We start from the raw sequence: 9,481 nt of genomic DNA on the forward strand, positions 1-9,481 counted from the left end.
CCTAAAATAAAGCAACATATTTTAGGAAAGTGCTCCCAAACCAGAGCATATTAAGCTGAAAATCATCTTCCTTTGAATCTTTGCTAGCAAATTCTATTTAGCTGAAGTTGAACTGTATTTAAATTTCTTTGTACAGAGACTTCTACAGATGCAGAATTCTCTGGATAATTTCCCACCCCAGGTGGTGATCTTATGAGGAAAGCAACAATATTACATAGTAACAGCTGCTTTCAGTGGTTGAATCTCCCGGCATCAATTTCCTTGCTGGCAAGTCAGCATACAGATGGTTAAAGCAAGGTCTTTCCCCCTCTGAAAAAATAAATAAAAATTAAGACATTTAGTGGTCATTGTGAGTTTCAACAGCTTTTATTCTATTTGTATAAATAACCCCTATAGTTCGTGTTATATAATCTCTATAGTGGAAGCCATAGTGGAAGTTTCCCACTATTACAAAAAGAGTCCAGGGGCTCTACGTTTTAGAACAGCAGTCTCCTTAAACCCAAGATTACTGCAGCTGGTATTCTTACTGTGTCATTTCATGATTCAGATATTATTTAATGCCATTTATGGATATAAATCCTACAAATGTGTTTCTGTAGTGCAGTAAAAGACTTTATTTTATGAAGTTCTTTCAGTTTTCTTCATCAGATTCTATTTAGTATTAGCCAACATTATTTTTTCCCTAGTTACTCCAATGTCTAAAACCTTCTGTAGTGATGGCACTTTTATTCACTGATTTATACAGCCTCTTTTTTTTATATTTTTCATTAGATCTGACTTAAAAATGGGCAATAGAACAGGTACAGTCCACAACTACTTATAAACAGCCCTCTTATCTGTGATAGTCCACACTAAATAAAAATCTCACCATTATCACCATAAATCTGCATGAGGGAACTAAAGCCAAAGGCTGAAATACAGAGAGAGTTCAAAATACCTGAAAGCAAAAGGAATAAATCATTCATAGCATTGCAATGTTGCCAACCCTTACACTGAAAAAGTACATCCTAAAGAAAGGTTTTGTCCTTTTTGAACTTTCCAGTACTCCTGTCAAACCTCTTCCTCCTCAAGTTCTGTCAAGGTCATACTCAGCCAAATAACCTTGTTGCCAAAGCAACCTTCTCCCCACTTCACGAAACATCAGAAACTTTTTTGCACAGAAGCCCACCTCTTACTGCTGTAGCAATTTAATCAGCAATTGTTTTTGACAGTCCTCTGCCAACAGCACTTAGATACAATATTTCATTATCTGGAGGGGAAAAAAATAAATGAAGTCTGAGTTGGCAGCACGTGCACCATACGATTTGCAGTTTGTTTTAGTAACAAGAGAATTTCACACAGAATTCAAAACCACAGCAAGAGCAATCTAGCTGATGAAGAATGTAGATCTTAGACCCACAGGAAACAAGCAGATTGGAGGAAACCTCTGCTCAACTAATCCTACTCAAAGGAAGGCAATATTCAAAGTGACATCAGCCTCCATTGGGTTTTACCCCAAGAGTACTCTCTTAATACGGAGATTTCACACGCACTCTGGACAACCCACTCCTGCTCTTAACCTCTTTTCATTAATTTCTCTTTTTTCTTTATATAGAAAAAATATTTCCATGCTGGAATGTGTTGCATTGCCTCTTGTCCTTTTGCTGTGAACCTCTGAGAAGAGCCTCTGCATCCTTAACAAATTTACTTTTTCTTAAGCAGGTGAAGACAGAAATCAAAGAAGTGCAAAAAGCCTTGTTGCTCTGTTCTCCTAAGCAAATACTGCTCTCTCAGCTTCTTGCCACCCAGCTCCTAAACATATTGGTGGAGCTCAGCTGGATTCGCTTTAGTTTGCCAAAGCCTCCCTGTGCTGAGAAATCCTAAGCTACACACTGGAGCCCAGGTGTGGCTTCCAGTGGTATAACTAAGCACAACGCATCGCTCCGTGTGATGTAACTTAGCAGAACCCACGGTTCCCCGTGGGACCATGGCAAAGCAGCACCCGCGGAACCGCTGTCCCGCACGGGTGCGCTGCCAGCCGCGCTGCCCGTGCCCGCGGGCCGCCGGCAGCCCTGTCTTGCTGCGCCGCTTCACCGCCGCATGAAGCCGCGGCCAGCACTTGTTGCGTGGGGTTATTCCACTCCAGGAGCTGGAGTTAGAAAAAGAGGCATCCTCTCGCTTCTGTACAAGTCCAGGCTTCTTTGTTTCTGACTTTCATCACGTCTAGAAAATACACTACAACTATTCACTCTGAAACCCAGCAAGCCATTTACCAATTCTCCTCCTTGAGGCCCACATTTGTTTTCTTTTTTTGCTTCCTTCTAACCCCTTGAGAAAAAAAAAAATAAAAAATAAAAAAAAAAAAAGATCTTGGCTGGCCCTTCCCTGCTTTCCTGGCTTGAAAGCCAGGAACAAAATGAAAACCTCAGCTGCAGTAATGATATGCTGCCTCCTTCCAGCCAGAAGGAAAAATCTTTTTTGAATCTCCACAAGGACAGGCAGAAATTCATAAAGAGCTAAAGCTTTTTATCCTACATCAAAACTGTCTCTAGCCTTTACCAAACTCAGCAAGATCTATCCTTTCCTTCCAGATTGTTACCCTTGACTAATTCTCAAGAATAAAGTAGTGATTGTAAGCTCTTTGGGACAGGCAGGAAGCTGGACATCACTTTTGGGTAAAATGAGTATTTTGGAAGACAAAAATAGAAATAAAGTTCATAAAATGGGACATTCACATTACTTGCATTAGCCAATTTGAGTTCTGTTTTGCATTCTTTCTTGCTGATAGGGTTGCAAGTAATAAATATATGTATGGAAGGCATCCAGTTTTGTTTAATTCACTGGCATTGTCTGAGGAGCAATGAATCATGTCAGAGATTTAAAGGGATTACTGACAGAGAAGAGTGTAACCTTTCTTCCAATACAACAGCTGTTCTGAAAAATTTCCATAATAACAGTTGCTTTTAATTATATAAAGAATTGCAAAGCCTTTCTAGCTTCATATCAATAATGCAGCTTTGATTCAAAAGTTGCTAAAGAGATAATCCTCAGCCTTTTTTGTCAGGGCCAGTTTGTGAATACCAATGATTTAAATCCCAATGTCATCTTTTTTTTTTTTGTTTTTTTTTTTTTTTTTTTTTTTTTTTTTTTTTCCAAAGGAAGGAATGAATGGTCTTTATTTCCTTGGAACTTGGACTGAAAAATTACAAACAATGCTTGGAAAACATTATTCTCATAAGAGTCCTTCAAGAAATGCTACTGATGCCTAAACAGACACATGTAAAATAAAAGGATAAAAAGTACAGCACAGATATGGGGAAAAAAAAAATATTCTAAAATATCTAGTCAAACATTACTGATAAGAATAAATCATAAATCTCTATATCTAGAATTAGCGTGTTTTACTAAAAAAAGGATTATTTTTAGTAATTTTAAGGGCCCTGCCAAATCAGTAAAAATTGTATTTCTTGATCTTCCACTCTTCCTGCTTCTCTCTGTGATTAAGTACTGGCCTCTGACTGCTTAATGCTTATTCATTCTTCATTTTCTGGGCAGATCACTAGTTTGTGAAGATAATTAGAGACCCCTGCTATTCCTTCTAAGCCCGGAATCTTCAGACTAATTAAAATGGAGTGCTGCATATACACATGCAGATGATAAAGGCTTATAGCAAGGTACTAAGAATCATACTATTTGTGTCACAAAAAAAACCCCCAACTCATTGCATCTGCTAGGATAGAGCAAATTTTTTGCTATGGTCCTCTTTTGCGGTTTAAGAATAGTATCCTCTAATTTAGTACTCTCACTGAGACACTCCAAACCACCTGCTACTCCCTCACTTCCCCTTTCCACTTTGCAACGGGCTGGAGAGGAGAACTGGAGGCACAAAAGGCAAAGATCATGCATGAATTGAGATAACAATTTACTGGAAACAGCAATGAGATAAGGAAAAAAAAAACCCAAAATAAAAGTAACAATATTAAAAGCAAAAGCTTACAAGAGAGAAAGTGATTCACATGCAAAAATGCTCCCCATGGCACTCAACTGACCGAAGCTATGCCACTCCAACCGCTCTCTCTGGCTCGGGACCAGTGGCACCCAACTGCTCCTTCGGGATGGCTTTTCTCCCTGGAAGAGTCCTTTCCTCCCACCCTTGGCAATGACCTGAGTGGTACAGAACAAACTCTGGTCCTAGCCATGCCCTCTCCCAGCAACTGCAAAAGTTAACCCTGTCTTGGCGAGAATCAGGATGCTTTCACTGTATTTTGCCCAGTTACTTATCATTTATTTTCTTCTGTTATTACAGCTTCATGAACCTTCTAATGCTACCTATGCTTTTGAACAAATATTATCCTAATATTCCAATATAGCATTAAAGTATGACATTTAACATCTAAGAAAATACGGTAAATTCTTCATCAGGATCATATTCTCCTAACTTCTTTTCTTTTTCCTTGAGGTGTTAATCCTTAATGTAAAACATATAGCATAAGTGAATACACCTCAGAGCAGTGCACATACAAACTCAATATAGGCAAGAAGGCTACAAAGAATTTTTCTGCTTCTCTCCAGATACCAATTTTCTCTTTTTATCTGTTTTAGCAAGTAGATAGCCTAGAGGCATTGCTGGACACTTTATCTTAAAGAGCTTAAAGCCTTTACCATCTGAATAAACTACTGCAAGCTCTTAATGTTTTCTTTTCTCCTCCAGACAAGTGAAGTAACTTTTATTTAATTTGGGATGAGCCGATATCCATCAAAAAAACAAGCGAAACTACTGGCCCTAAACTGTGTCTCAAGATGCAGTAAAGTTATGAGCAGTGTTCATAAATTGCCAAGAAGGTTGTCTGTACTTATCCCATGAATATCCAGCCTCAGTAAGATCTGCTGTCCCCACCCTGAGGCAGTTGCACATTGCTGTCATATTGTTTCTTCAAACGAAGTTAAACTATGACTGTAAATTAGATTATGCAGTTCTGAATGGGTAGAGGCATCTATGCTGACAGATTTGAGTGTCTAAAAGCAACAAGAGTATGTATCTGGGAAGGGAGTAAGAACGTTTAAGGAGTCATAGCTTTCAGTACAAACTTACAAAGTAACTTTTTTCTTTTCAATTTTTTCCCAAACATTTTATTTCTGAATTTAAGTAGGGTCTAGGTCAATTCTACTCCAATACTAATCTATAGAAGAAATATTCAGGAAAGAAATTTTAAAGGCATAATTTGTGTACTACAGTCAGCATCTCTGAACAAATTCATACATTTTTGGATCTTTCTCCAGTTTTGCTTACTAACACAAAAAAACCCTCACTTAACTAAACTCCCAGTTTCATATCATCAGTGAACTTGCTGAGAAGACATTCTAATTCTTCTGCCAAGTCTTTTCCTAGGAAGCTAACTTTGTGCTGTAGCCAATTACCTCCACCTAGAATGTGCTCACAAATCAAGAGTTGATACCATTTTTCTGTACCTCATACATAGGTGGAATTGTTTAACTATCTCTACATATCTTGGTTTTGGAGTGTGCTCCAGGAGATGTAGTTTCTTGTAATGGTCACATGGTTAGTATTCGTCAGCAAATGGTAAGGAGTGTAGTCTCACTTGGAGTGGTCTCTGCAAGTCTCTCTCCTGCTGGCTTGAAACAGTCACACAACAAAGAATATATGTCTAGGTTCAAAGTACTCTGTATGATTTGGAGCAGCATATGGACTGTTGATCTGGTGTCAACAGAGGAACTGTCATTTCCAATGGATTACTAGGTACACTGATGGAGAAAAGAAGAGGAATATTTTAGTAAAACTTTTCAATTAAAAAAAATTTCAAAAAGCAGGTGGATACTGAATACTTAAGAATATAACTTATTAATAACACCATTAAGACACAGATTAGCTTCCAACAAGCCAAAATTAAATTCATAATCTCAAAAGCCCCTGTCACAAATAATGGCAAGATCACAGCCTTAGATCAGAATATCCTTCCAGATTTAACTCTATTACAAAATGTAAAGTTTGAGGTGACTATGTTCAGAAGTCATATGTTGAAAATTATATTTGGTAATTCCAGGCTAATGTAAATGATTAAATTAAATCTATCACCTTGGTGATAGTCATAGCTCTAGTGAAAAACAAAGCATGTTACACAAAGAAAAAGCATTCTGATAAGAGGAACAGCTCAGAACAGTGTCTTTTCTAGTCTACTGCATACTTTCTCAGGAAAGGTCTGGGGTCAATTTTCTCCACTTCCCAGGGGAAGGAGGTACCACTGATTGGATTGCTCCAGCAGTTTAAAGAAGCTGCCACATTCTCTTTTTTGAAAAAAAAAATCAAAAAACCCCCCCAAAAATGCTTTGCTTGGATTTCTAACCAGAGGAGCTGGTTCACTGCTATGAATCCAGACTGCAGAGGCATCCAGGAAACTCCACTGGCACTTCCTGGTTCAGCATTCAAGTGAGTCATATTCTCTGATATAACTCTCCCCTTACACTGGAAATAAGGGAAATAGGTGACTGCTTGAAGGTTCCCAGCAGGGTATCCAATAGAAGGAACTGCTATTGTTCCCAGTGTGGCTAATGGAGAGAGAGACCTAATGAAGCCCCTGCTCTAAATCACTGTCTGGTGAGGTGCCTACCTATTGCCACTGATCACTAAGAGAGTTCACAGTTTCCATTACCTTAGATATATAGTACAGTTGATGGACCTCGATTATTACTGCATTTTAGGGAGTGTGAATAGCTTGCCTGTCTCTTTTTAATCCTAACTCACTCTAGTGGATTTAACCCTTTGGTCTGAGCAGCAGAAAAATTCAAATTTAAGAGAGATTATTTCTGCTCCCCTCCCCCCCGCCAAGCAAAGTCCAAGAAGTTAATACAGTATGAAGATCTCTTTGGAAAGAAGTATGATCTTTGGTGCTTGAAAGCAATCCATATCTAATTCCTGACTGAAAATGGCAAAATTACTTTGCTGAAAACTAGCAGTCAAACTAGGCCAGATTTCCAAAGGTGCTGCATTTTTTATCTCTAGGGAAATCAAGGATTGCTATAGAGATAAAAAACTATCATTTCTAAAAGAGTGGTCCCTTGTTTACAGCCAACCAGTCATTGACAGGTGAACCTGTCATACTCTTAATTTACCCAGGGAAATTCTGGTAATATTGTGACAATATTGAAAAACAGTTATTTTAAAAAATATAATTGCACACATAATTAAGCAGTTTAGGGCTTTTTTTTGCATCCTCAATCTGTCTAATTCAAAAGCATGTCCTCTCTGGAAGTTTCGAGTACAATGTACACTTCTAAAAGTATTTTTCTTTCTTCTTTAGTATATGAGTTGGAACCCCAAGAATATGCTTATCTGTGACCCATTTTCAATGGGTAGAAATTAGGACAGAACTACTAAGTCTCAACTATCCCTTTTACTTCCAAACCATTAATCCATTAATCACACAATTTTGAACACATACTCCCATGTTCAGTGAGAATGGTATGTAGGCTGTAGCATTTGTATGGCTGCAAAAATGAAATAAATGCAAGAAACTCTCATACTAAAGATGTTATTCACAATCTGGTTAATAATTTTATATTGATACGTCACTGCAGTTACCAAAGAACCTCCTTGATCTATATCTTTGCAATAACTGCAGCTGTAAAAACAAAGCTACAATAGTATAGGGTTTTTTTGTAAAGGAAAGTAAGAATCCAAACACTCATAGCATTATTTATTTTCAGATAACTGACAAAAATAATTTGACTATGTTCTGTATCAACTATGCATGACCCTCAAAAATCACTGGCAGACCAGGAATTTATAACTACAACACATTCCCTGAACAGTGCAACTATTTGGATTAATTGCATTAAGAGACTTAATTTTGAAGGATTTGGGAATGTTTTTACAAGGTTTAGGAAGGATTTCACTGGGATTACACGATGAGCAATTTTGAGTGTGCTTAACTGTTCACATTAACTCTCTAAGCAACCATGAAACGGATCAGTCACCACTGATTATTAATTCTTATCCAAGATTTTGTCACCATAAAGGGAATATCTTTGTAGTTCAGTATACACTTCAACCAGCCAGTAGAAAAAACCCCTTATGCTTTAGCAAGGATCTCAGTGCTGATGTTCTTCATATTGCTGGATTTGAACAGAGTGTGCTTGTACTCTGCATATTTCTGTTCCCCTGTGTTACCTTCAGAAAAATATAATTTTACTATTTGATCTAAAATGATATTTAAGTTGGTCTTTATACAAAGTGATTTATATTTTCCATATTATATTACTTGCCAATACCACTTTCAAAGCTCTGTTAATTGCAAATTTAACTTAGGTATTGAAACTGAGCACCAATGTTCTAAGATTAAGATATTAATTCAAGGGAGAAAATATGCATAAACTAAAAAGTTTTAGCAGTTGCTCTACTTACACCAATTAGACACATCAATTTTATGCCAAATGTCCTGTTACACGAACTGGGACAATAAGGCAGAGAATTAGGGCATCTATATAAATTCTGGAAACCTGAATTTAAAAAATTTATATTTTGTGTATTTCTGGGAAACCTGAAGTTTTAGAAAGAAATGCACTTCTCTGTGTTTTTTTTTTTTTTTCTAATGAGATCACAACTGCATTAATGTATCAAAATGTGAGTGCCCAATGCTGTGCACAGTGTTCTGTGGTATGCTATTATCTGATGGTAAATATATTATCTGATGGCAAATGCACAAATAAACCAAAAAACGATGCCTGCAAACCCCACTGGGAAAAATAACAGAGGCAGCTGTGCACAGAGCTCCAAGAACACAGGTCAAATTTATGAGCATATGTAGATTTGCTCAATTTTTGTTTCAAAAACAAATGTTATCTTTCACTGCAGATAATTTGTGTTACTAGATACATCAATTATTGTACAGTAGAACAGACGGATTTTGGCAGTCAGGAAGTAAAAAACAAAAGTCAAATGCTAAACTTATACTTGAGTGGGATTTATTTGCTTGTTTGTTTGTTTGTAATTTGCAAATTTAATTACCTGTGGGAGAGATTATTGTGGACATTGGTTTTTTCAAAATCAAAATCAGGTGTGAACAACTATTGATGGAATTACCTGTCAAGAAATATTAAATTCTAATACAGAACTCTGGAATAAATTAAATGAAGTTTTTATTTTTTTATATTTAAAACTTGCCTTGTAGCCTGGTAACTTCATTGTTGAAACTGAATGGCAGCAACTGAAATTTCCTGACTCAAGGAAATACTTTCGCAAAAGCAGCTAAGACTATTCTATTTAGAATGCTGTAAAACACAAGCAGCTGTATATTTCTCACTTGGCTACACTATTAGATCACTAAGAAATTATATCAGCAATAATATTGCCCAACAACTGTTCTTCATTCAGGTGCTGTCATTTAGGTACTTTTACCTATAAACTATCCTGATTTAAAGTTCAGCACTGGTCATTTGTTACAGAATACAGAACAGTCAGACTGGTATATTACAGTGCTATTACTGC

This window comes from Pyrgilauda ruficollis, unplaced genomic scaffold, assembly GCF_017590135.1.
Source record: "Pyrgilauda ruficollis isolate IOZ18807 unplaced genomic scaffold, ASM1759013v1 scaffold5, whole genome shotgun sequence".
NCBI lineage: Eukaryota > Metazoa > Chordata > Aves > Passeriformes > Passeridae > Pyrgilauda > Pyrgilauda ruficollis.